The sequence below is a fragment of the Theropithecus gelada genome, chromosome X (assembly GCF_003255815.1).
Source record: "Theropithecus gelada isolate Dixy chromosome X, Tgel_1.0, whole genome shotgun sequence".
Taxonomy (NCBI): domain Eukaryota; kingdom Metazoa; phylum Chordata; class Mammalia; order Primates; family Cercopithecidae; genus Theropithecus; species Theropithecus gelada.
Genome location: NC_037689.1, coordinates 63900769 through 63912092, shown reverse-complemented (window position 1 = coordinate 63912092; position 11324 = coordinate 63900769). Strand labels below are relative to the sequence as shown.

Genomic DNA, 11324 nt, shown 5'->3' with positions numbered 1-11324 from the left:
AGTTCTTTTAATTGTGATGTTAAGGTGTTGATTTGAGATCTTTCTAGCTTTCCGATGTTGGCATTTAGTGCTATAACTTCCCCTCTTAACACAGCTTTAGCTGTGTTCCAGAGATTCTAATACATTGTTTCTTTGTTCTCATTGGTTTGAAATAACTTCTTGATTTCTGCCTTAATTCCATTATTTACCCAGGAGTCATTCAGGAGCAGGTTGTTCAATTTCCATGAAGTTGTGTGGTTTTGCAGGAGTTTCTTAATCCTGAGTCCTAATTTGATTGCACTGTGGTCTGAGAGACTGTTTGTTATGATTTCAGTTCTTTTGCATTTGCCGAGGAATGTTTTACTTCCAATGATGTGGTCAATTTTAGATTAAGTGCCATGTGGCACTGAGAAGAAAGTATATTCTTTTGTTTTGGGGTAGAGAGTTCAGCATATATCTGTTAGTTCCACTTGATCCAGAGCTGAGTTCAAGTCCTGAAAAGCCTCGTAAATGTTGTCTCGTTGCTCTGTCTAATATTGACAGTGGTGTGCTAAAGTCTCTCACTATTATTGTATGGGAGTTGAAGTTTTTTGGTAGGTCTCTATGAATTTGTTTTATGAATCTGGGTGCTTTTGTATTGGGTTCATATATATTTAGAATAGTTAGCTCTTCTTGTTTAATTGATCCCTTTATCAATATATAATGCCCTTCTGTGCCTTTTTTTTTCTTTTTCTTTTTCTTTTTATCTTTGTTGGTTTAAAGTCTGCTTTGTCAGAGACTAGGATTGCAACCCCTGCTTTTTTCTGCTTTCTATTTGCTGGGTAAATTTTCCTTCATCCCTTAATTTTGAGCCTATGTCTGTCTTTGCACGTCAGATGGGTCTCTTGAACATATCACTCTGATAGGTCTTGACTTGTTATTCAATTTGCAAGTCTGTGTCTTTTAATTGGGGCATTTAGCCCATTTCCATTTAAGGTTAATATTGTTATGTGTGAATTTGATTCTGTCATTATGATGGTAGCTAGTCATACTGCACACTAGTTGATGCCGTATTTTTTTCATAATGTCATTGGTTTTTATGTTTTGGTGAATTTCTCAGTGGCTGGTACTGGTTTTTCCTTTCCATATTTAGTGCTTCCTTCAGGAGCTCTTGCAAGCAGGCCTTGTGGTGATGAATTTCCTTAGCATTTGCTTGTCTGAGAAGGATTTTATTTCACCTTTTCTTATGAAGCTTAATTTGGCCTGATATTAAATTCTGGGTTGAAAATTCTTCTTATTAAGAATGTTTAGGCCGGGCACGGTGGCTCACGCCTGTAATCCCAGCACTTTGGGAGGCCGAGGTGGGTGGATCACGAGGTCAGGAGATCAAGACCATCCTGGCTAACACGGTGAAACCCCGTCTCTACTAAAAATACAAAAAATTAGCTGGGCGTGGTGATGGGCACCTGTAGTCCCAGCTACTAGGGAAGCTGAGGCAGGAGAATGGCATGAACCCCGGAGGCAGAGCTTGCAGTGAGCCAAGATTGCGCCACTGCACTCCAGCCTGGGAGACAGAGCGAGACTCCGTCTCAAAAAAAAAAAAAAAAAAGAAAAAAAAGAATGTTTAATATTGGCCCCCACTCTCTTCTGGCTTGTAGGGTTTCTGCTGAGAGATCCGCTGTTAGTCTGATGGGCTTCACTTTGTAGGTGGCCTGGCCTTTCTCTTTGGCTGCCCTTAACATTTTTTCCTTCATTTCAACCTTGGAGAACCCGATGATTATCTGTCTTCGGATTAATCTTCTTGTGAAGTATCTTAGTAGACTTCTCTGTATTTTCTGAATTTGAATGTTGGCCTGTCTTGCTAAGTTCCGGAAGTTCTCCTAGATAATATCCTGAAGTGTGTTTTCCAACTTGCTTCCATTCTTTCCATCTCTTTCAGATACTCGTCTTTTTACATAGTCCCATATTACTTGGAGGTTTTGTTTGTTCCTCTTTATTTATTTTTTTGCCTGCCTTATTTCAGCAAGATAGTCTTTCATTTCTGACCACCTTTTTTTTTCACTTGATTGATTCAGCTATTAATACTTGTGTATGCTTCATGAAGTTCTTGTGCTGTGTTTTTCAGCTCCATCAGGTCATTATGTTCCTCCTTAAACTCGTTATTCTAGTTAGCAGCATCTATAACCTTTTATCAAGTTTCTTAGCTTCTTTGCATTGGGTTACACTATGCTCCTTTACTTCAGCGAAGTTTGTTATTACCCACTTTCTAAAGCCTACTTCTGTCAATTCATCAAACTCATTCTCCGTCCAGTACTGCACCCTTGCTGGAGAGGTGTTGCAATTATTTGAAGGAGAAGAGGCACTCTGGCCTTTTGGGTTTTCAGCATTTTCTTTTCTTTTCTTTTCTTTTTTATTTATTTATTTATTTTTTCTGATTCTTTCTCATCTTCATGAGTTTGTCTAGTTTCAATCTTTGAGACTGCTGACCCTTGGATGAAGTCTCTGTGGGGACTTTTTTGTTGTTGTTGATTCTGTTGTTGTTGCTTTCTGTTTGTTTATTTTTCTTTCAATAGTCAGGTACCCTAGAACTCAAAGTATAATAATTTAAAAAAAAAAAAAAAGAAAAACAAAAGGGAAAAAAAAAATAGTCAGGTCCCTCTTCTGTAGGGCTGCTGTGGTTTGCCGGGGGTTAACTTCAGGTCCCCTTTATCTGGTTCACTCCTGCTCCTGGAGATGTCACTTGATGAGCCTGAAGAAGAGCAAAGATGGGTGCCTGCTCCTTCTTCTGGGATCTCTGACCTCGAGGGGAACTGACCTGATGCCAGTAGGAATGCTCCTGTTTAGAGTGTCTGACAACCCCTGTGGGTCTCACCCAGTTGGGTGGCATGGGAAGCAGGATCCATTTAACAAAGCACTTTGACTGTCTCTTGGTAGGGGGGGTGTGCTGCACTGGAGGGAAACCCACTCATCAGGGCTTCCCAGATTCCTCAGAGCTAGCAGGAGGGAAGACTAAATCTCCTAGTCTGTGGAAACTATGGCCAACCATCCCCTTGGGGGCTCAGTCCCAGGGAGATCAGAGTTTTGTTCCTGAGCCCCTGGCTGGAGTTGCTGGAGTTCTTGCAGGGAAGCCCTGCAGCGGAAGTGTTTGCTGCTACCCCTCCCCAAAGGAGCTCAGCTGACTTAGAAAGCAGGCAGCTGCAGCAGTGGTGATGGCCACCCCTCCCCCTGGAACTTGGCAGGCTTAGGCAGATTCTAGCTAAGTGGCTGTGAGAATTTGTGCAGCTCTATGGTTGGGAGCCAAGCCCTGGTGGTGTGGGCTCATGAGTGAGATCCTCTGATCCATGTGTTGCACAGTTCCGTGGAGAAAGCACGGTTTCCCAGGCTGGATAGCACGCCCACTCACTGCCTCCCTTTGCTGAGGGTGGGGGCTCCCCTGCCCTGTGTGGCTCTTCAGTGGGAGCCTTCCTTCCACTGCTCTTCTTTCCTCTCCGTTGAATGCCAGAAGCCTAGTCGGTCCTAATAACAAAACCTGGATACCTTAGTTTCCAACGCAGGATTCCATGCTGTTTGGGATCTTTTGGATGGGAGCCTCTGATCATTGCTGCTTCCATCTTGGCCCCACCCAGTTGTAAGCTCAAACTATCCACTCTTTCAAAGATATGTGAAGAGGATAATAAAGGCAGTTTTTTGGGGGGAAATATTTATAAATTCTGTAATTAATAATGGCTTTCTATCAGGAACATAAAAATAACTCTTGAAAACTCAATAACAATAACAACAACAACAACAACAAAAACACTCCAATAAAATAGATGAAAGATTTAGAAACTTCACCACTGAGGAAATATAAATGACAGGTAAGTGCAATATAAAATTCTTAACATTATTAGTCATTCTGGAAATGCATTTTAAAATGAAAGTGGGTATTTAAAAAAAAAATCTGAGTATACTGAGTAACTGGAACACTCATATATTACTAGTAGGAATGAAGAAGGGTGCATCTAATATGGAAAACATTTTGGTCATTTTTAAAAAAATAAAGTGCAGCAAATACTCATCATTTCCAGAAACTACACTCCTAGGTTTTTACGCAAGTGAAATAAAAACTATATGCATATATAAACCTGTATGTCAATGTTTATAGTATCCTTTCCTTGTAATCAACCAAAACTGAATACAAGTCAAATGTTCTTCAACTGTACACACAAATAAACATTTGTATATCTATACAATTGAATACAATTTGTCAAAAAAAATAGTGACACAAACAATAAAATGCCTGAATTTCAAATGCACTGTGGCAGTAGTCAGACTCAAAAGGCTGTTGTAATAGTTAACTTTAGGCATCAACTAGGCTAAGGGATGCCCCGAGAGCTGGAAAAACATAATTTCTGAGTATGTCTGTGAGAGTGTTTCTGGAAGATGTTGGCACTTGAATCAGTAGACTGCGTAAAGACAATCCACTTGTAACAATCTGTCAGGTGTCAACCAATCTATTGAGAGCCCAAATACAGCAAAAAGGCAGAAGGAGGGAAAATTATCTCTCTTCTTGAACTGGAACATTCCTCTTCTGCTCTCAGATATTGAAGCTCTTAGTTCTCAGGCCTGTGGTCTCCAGGACTTATACCAGTGGATCCCGCAGATTTCAGACCTTTCGAAGCATACTAAATTATATCACTGGCTTTCATAATTCTCCAGCTTGCACATGAAAAATGGTGAGACTTCTCAGTCTCTATAATTTCATGAGTCAATTCTCATAATAAATCTCTCTCTCTGTTTCTTTCTCTATCTCTCTGTCTCTCTTCCTATCTCTATTGCTGCCTTTATCTCTCTCTATATATATATGTATATATGGTATTACATTATTTTATTTCTGTATTATGTGATTATTCGATTTATAAATGTTGATTTATACCTATATTATCTTATATGACTTTGTAAATTTGAAGACACAGCTCTGTTTTGCATATAAAACCAAATTGTATACTATACTTTATGGGAAAATTACATAGAAGCTATAAATGAAAGTATAAATTTTCCCTTGGCAAAAGCTTTTAAAGAAATGTATATTATTCTGAGTATGCAAACATCTCTTTTACACAGACTCAAAGAAATTCAATTGTTACAGTAAGTATGCCTTCTCCTTTGAAGATGTGCATTATAAAGACATTTTAAGAAGTAGGCATTCTACAGGTTTCCCTTTGTAATTTAGCCATTGGCAATTGTATATATGTATAGACAATTATTAGTCTCATGCTTCAAAATAGCTGTGACGATAGACTAGTTCTATAACATTTTTAGGACTCTACATGCTCTTTTTTCAGGAAAATGACTTTGCATCTTTCTTTCTCATTTATTGTAAAGTGGTCATCCTATAAAGGCAGGGAAACCAAATACCTAAATTATACATAATTCTCTAATATTAGAAATCATCTCTCCTACATTTGCTTCTGCTTCTGAAAAAAATTAAAAATTATGATGATTTTACATTGTTGTCATTTAATATAAACAATGGTGATGTACCAGTAGATTAAAGGCTGAATTTACCTAGTACTTATATTGCACATAGCATGTCAAAATGGTGCTGATACAACACAGAATAAGCACTGTTTTATTATGTAATGCCTTAATACTGTTCAAATACAGGTTTTCTTTTTTTTTTTTTTTTAAGTTGTCAAGGTTTTCTTCTAGGGTTTTATGGTTTTGCATTTAAGACTTTAATTTGTCTTGAGTTAATTTTTGTATGAGGTGTAAGGAAGGATCCAGTTTCTGTTTTCTGCATTTGGGTAGCCAGTTTTCCCAGCACCATTTATTAAATAGGGAATCCTTTTCCCATTGCTCATTTTTGTCAGATTTGTCAAAGATCAGATGGTTGTACATGTGTGGTGTTACATCTGAGGTATCTGTTCTATTCCATTGGTCTATATATCTGTTTTGGTACCAGTACCATGCTGTTTTGGTTACTGTAGCCTTGTAGTATAGTTTGAAGTCAGGTAGCATGAGGCCTCCAGCTTTATTGTTTTTGCTTAGAATCATTTTGGCTATATGGGCCCCTTTTTGGTTCCATGTGAAATTTAAAGTAGTTTTTTTCTTCTATTCAGGATGTAGGCATGGGCAAAAACTTCATGACTAAAACACCAAAAACAATTCCAACAAAGCCAAAATTGACAAATTGGATCTAATTAAACTAAAGAGCTTCTGCACAGCAAGAGAAACTATCATCAGAGTGAACAAGAAACTTACAGAATGGGAGAAAAATTTTGTAATCTATCCATCTGACAAAGGGCTAATATCCAAAAACTACAAGAAACTTAAACTTACAATAAAAAATAAAAATAAAAAAGTGGGGAAAGAATATGAACATATGAACAGACACTTCTCAAAAGAAGACATTTATGTGGCCAACAAACGTATGAAAAAAAGCTTATCATCACTGGTCATTAAAGAAATGCAAAGCAAAACCACAGTGGGATACCATCTCACACTAGTTAGTATGGCGATTATTAAAAAGTCAGGAAACAACAGATGCTAGTGACACTGCAGAGAAAGAGGAACACTTTTACACTGTTGGTGGGACAGTAAATTACTTCAGCCATTGTGGAAGACAGTGTGGCGATTTCTCAAGGATCTAGAACCAGAAATACCATTTGACCCAGCAATCCCATTACTGGGTATATACCCAAAGGGATAGAAATCATTCTACTATAAAGACACATGCACACATATGTTTGTTGTGGCACTGTTCACAATAGCAAAGACTTGGAACCAACCCAAATGCCCATCAATGATAGGCTGGATAAAGAAAATGCAGCACATATATGCCATGGAACACTATGCAGCCATAAAAAAGAATGAGTTCATGTTCTTTGCAGGGACATGAATGAAGCTGGAAGCCATCATTCTCAGCAAACTAACACAGGAGCAGAAAACCAAATACTTCTCGTTCTCACTCATAAGTGGGAGTTGAACAATGAGAATACATGGATACAGGGAGGGGAACATCACACACTGGGGCCTGTCAGGGGTAGGAAGCAAGGGGAGGTAGAGCATTAGGACAAATACCTAATGCATGCGGGGCTTAAAACTTAGATGATGGGTTGATAGGTGCAGCAAATTACCATGGCATATGTATACCTATGTAAGAAACCTGCACATTCTGCACATGTATTCCAGAACTTAAGAATTTTTTTTTTTTTTTTTTTTTTTTTTTTGAGATGGAGTCTCTCTCTGTCACCCAGGCTGGAGTGCAATGGCGTGATCTCTGCTCACTGCAACCCCCACCTTCCGGGTTCAAGCAATTCTCCTGCCTCAGCCTCCTAAGTAGCTGGAATTATAGGCACGTGCCACTACACCAGGCTAATTTTTGTATTTTTAGTAGAGACAGGGTTTCACCATGTTGATCAGGCTGGTCTCAAACTCTGGACCTCATGATCCACTCACCTCGGCCTCCCAAAGTGCTGGGATTACAGGCGTGAAACACCGTGCCAGGCCAGGTAAAGTAAAAATTTTTTTTTAAAGTTTTATTTTGGGTTAAGGGGTACATGTGCAGGTTTTTTATATTGACAAACTCATGTTATAGGGACTTGTGGTGCAAATTTTGTTACCCGGGTACTAAGCATAGTGCCCAATAGTTATTTTTTCTGATCCTCTTTCTCCTTCCACCCTCTACCCTCAAGCAGGCCTAAGTATCTCTTGTTCCCCTTTTTGTTTCCATGTGTTCTCATTATTTAACTTCCACTTATAAGTGAGAACATGCAGTATTTAGTTTTCTGTTCCTGTATTAGTTTGCTAAGATAATAGCCTCCCATTCCATCCATGTTCCCAGAAGGGATACAATATTCTTTTTTTCTGCCTGCATAGTATTCCATGGTATATATGTACCACATTTTCTTTATCCAATCTGTCATTGATGGGCATTTACGTTGATTCCATGTCTTTGCTATTGCGAATAGCGCTGCAGTGAACATATGCATGCATATTTCTTTGTGGTAGAACAACTTCTATTCCTTTTATTTTACTATATTGATTTTCCTATATTTTACCCAGTAATGAACAACTTAAAAATAATAAGAACTATCTATCCTAAATCCACAGACAAAATCATACTAAACAGTCAAAAGCTGAATGTATTACCCTCGAAAACTGGCACAAGATGAGGATGCCCTGTCTCACCACACCTGTCCATCATAGTATTGGAAGTCCTGGCCAGAGAAATAAGGTAAGAGAAATAAGTAAAGGGCATCCAAATAGGATGAGAGAAAGTCAAACTATCCCTGTTTGCAGAAGACATGATTCTATATCTAGAAAACCCCATAGTCATGGCCACAAAGCTTCTTAACCTGATAAACAACTTTAGCAAAGTTTCAGAATACAAAATCAATGCACAAAAATCACTAGCATTCCTATTCACCAACAGGCAAGCTGAGAGCCAAATCAAGAATGCAATTGCGTTTACAACTGCCACAAAAAGAATGATACAGCTAGACAGTTAGGTGAAAGAGCTCTACAATGAGAATAACAAAACAATGCGGAAAGAAATCAGAGATCACACAAATAAATGAAAAAACATTCCATGCTCATGAACAGGAAGAATCAGTATCATTAAAATGATCATACTGCCTAAAACAATTTACAGATTCAATGCTTTTCCTATCAAACTACCAATAATATTCTTCAAAGAACTAGATAAAACTATTATAAAATTCATATGGAATCAAAAAAGAGCCTGAATACCTAAGGCAATCCTAAGCAAAAATAACAGAACTAAAAGCATCACAGTACCCAACTTCAAAATATACTACAGGGTGGGGCCACGCGCCGTGGCTCACGCCTGTAATTTCAGCACTTTGGGAGGGCGGATCACGAGATCAGGAGTTGGAGACCAGCCTAACCAACAACATGGTGAAACCCCATCTCTACTAAATATACAAAATGTAGCCGGGCGTTGTGGCACGTGCCTGTATTACAGCCTGGGCAATAGAGCGCGAAACTCCGTCAAAAAAAAAAAAAAAAAAAAAAAAAAGGCAGCCGGTAGGTGGGGGCTGGGACCCCAGGCCTGGAGTGCCTGAGGGTCCAGCTGCGATGACGGCAGCGTAGGTCCAGTGGGCTCGGTGCATGGGTCTGTGGCGGCTCAGGGTCCGCTAGCCGGCTGTGGTGCAAGCAAGCGGCCCGGCTCCCCTCCTCCCCGGCTCGTCTCCGCCACTGTGATTGGCTGGAAGATGGCGCTGGCCAGATGGAAATTCCAGTGACAGTCTCCAAATTCGCCTCCATCTGTACCATGGGCGCCAATGCTTCAGCATTAGAGAAAGAGATTGGTCCAGAACAGTTTCTGGTAAATGAGTGTTATTTTGGATTAGTCAATTTTGGGAATACCTGCTACTGCAATTCAGTTCTTCAAGAACTTTACTTTTGTCGTCCATTTCGGGAAAAAGTTCTTGTATGTGAGAGTCAACCCAGGAAAAAGGAGAGCCTTCTTACATGCTTAGCAGATCTCTTTCATAGCATAGCCACTTAGAAGAAAAAGGTTGGAGTAGTTACTTCCTAAGAAGTTCATCACAAGATTACGGAAAGAAAATGAGCTTTTTGACAACATCTTGCAACAAGATGTCCATGAATTCTTGAATTATCTACTAAATACAATTGCTGATATTTTACAAGAAGAGAGAAAGCAGGAAAAACAAAATGGTCACTTACCTAATGATAATATTGATAATGAAAATAATAACAACACACCAGACCCAACGTGGGTTCATGAGATTTTTCAGGAAACATTAACTAATGAAACCAGATATCTTACTTGTGAAACTATAAGCAGTAAAGATGAAGATTTTTTTAGACCTTTCTGTTGACGTGGAACAAAATATATCAATTACTCACTGCCTAAGGGGTTTTGGCAACACAGAAACTCTGTGTAGTGAATACAAGTATTACTGTGAAGAGCGTCACAGCAAACAGGAAGCACATAAACGGATTAAAGTTTAGGCCGGGCGCGGTGGCTCAAGCCTGTAATCCCAGCACTTTGGGAGGCCGAGAAGGATGGATCATGAGGTCAGGAGATGGAGACCATCCTGGCTAACATGGTGAAACCCTGTCTCTACTAAAAAATATAAAAAACTAGCTGGGTGAGGTGGCGGCCACCTGTAGTCCCAGCTGCTTGGGAGGCTGAGGCAGGAGAATGGTGTAAACCCGAGAGGCGGAGCTTGCAGTGAGCTGAGATCTGGCCACTGCACTCCAGCCTGGGCGACAGAGCAAGACTCTGTCTCAAAAAAAAAAAAAAGAAAGTTTAAAAACTACCCATGATTCTAGCTCTACACTTGAAGAGACTTAAATATATGGATCAATTTCATCGATATACAAAACTCTCTTACCAGGTAATTTTTTCCTTTAGAACTTTGTCTATTTAACACTTCAGGTTATGCCACCAATCCAGACAGAATGTACGACCTTGTTGCTGTTGTGGTTCACTGTGGAAGTGGTCCCAAGGGGGCCATTATATTGCAATAGTTGAGAGTCATGATTTTTGGTTGTTGTTTGATGACGACATTGTAGAAAAAATAGATGCGCAAGCTATTGAAGAATTCTTCGGGTTGACATCAGATACTCAAAGAACTCTGAGTCTGGTTACATCCTTTCCTGTCAGTCTCAGGACTGAGGCGGAATGGTGATGAAGAGATACTTTCTGCCTCATTTCTTCTCTGGTTATGTTGGAAAGGGTCAAGCACTGATTTTTCAAGAAAAGAGAAATGCAGGAAACTCAGGAGTCAGTAGCACACTTTGCAAATGATAAAGCAAAGACGATAGATTGACAAGCCCTTCCAGTTATGGTAGTTGATTTATTTGCTCAGGTATCATCCTGTCTGCACAGTTCCATACAACAAGGAGGTAAAATCAGAGATACCAGCTCCTCTTGTAAAACAGCCTTCCAGTCATTGACACGCATTTTCTCTTTATTAATTGCACCAATAATGTTTTGAATTCCTTGGGGGTGCAGTAGAAAGAATCGGAATCTGTGCTGTGTTGATAAGGAGATGATGTTGAACACACTGCATACATTTGCCTGGTTTAGTATGTATAGAAGCATATTCAGTGGTCTTTTCAAAAGGAAACCAGAAATACTTTTGGGTCCAGCACTTCCGGTTGCCTTCCTGATATGAAAACTAACATGCTGGATAATCCGGTGTCGGGAAGACAAAGATGTTTTGCTTCTCTGAAGAAGCTTATAATAATATACAGTATATATATATGTAGGGAGCAATTGGTCAAAAGTGGCTTTTTGTTTCCCCAAGGGGAAAGGCTGGCTTTGTAATTATAATTTATTCTTTCTTTCTTTTACTTAAAACTGGTAGAGTCTAAGTATTCTATGAAGT

The 11324-nt window shown here is 39.4% G+C and overlaps 1 pseudogene; it reads left to right on the top strand.

Annotated features, from left to right (window-relative positions):
• Nucleotides 1-9190: 9190 nt before the first annotated feature.
• LOC112616266 lies at nucleotides 9191-10609 on the top strand (annotated as a pseudogene).
• Nucleotides 10610-11324: the final 715 nt, after the last annotated feature.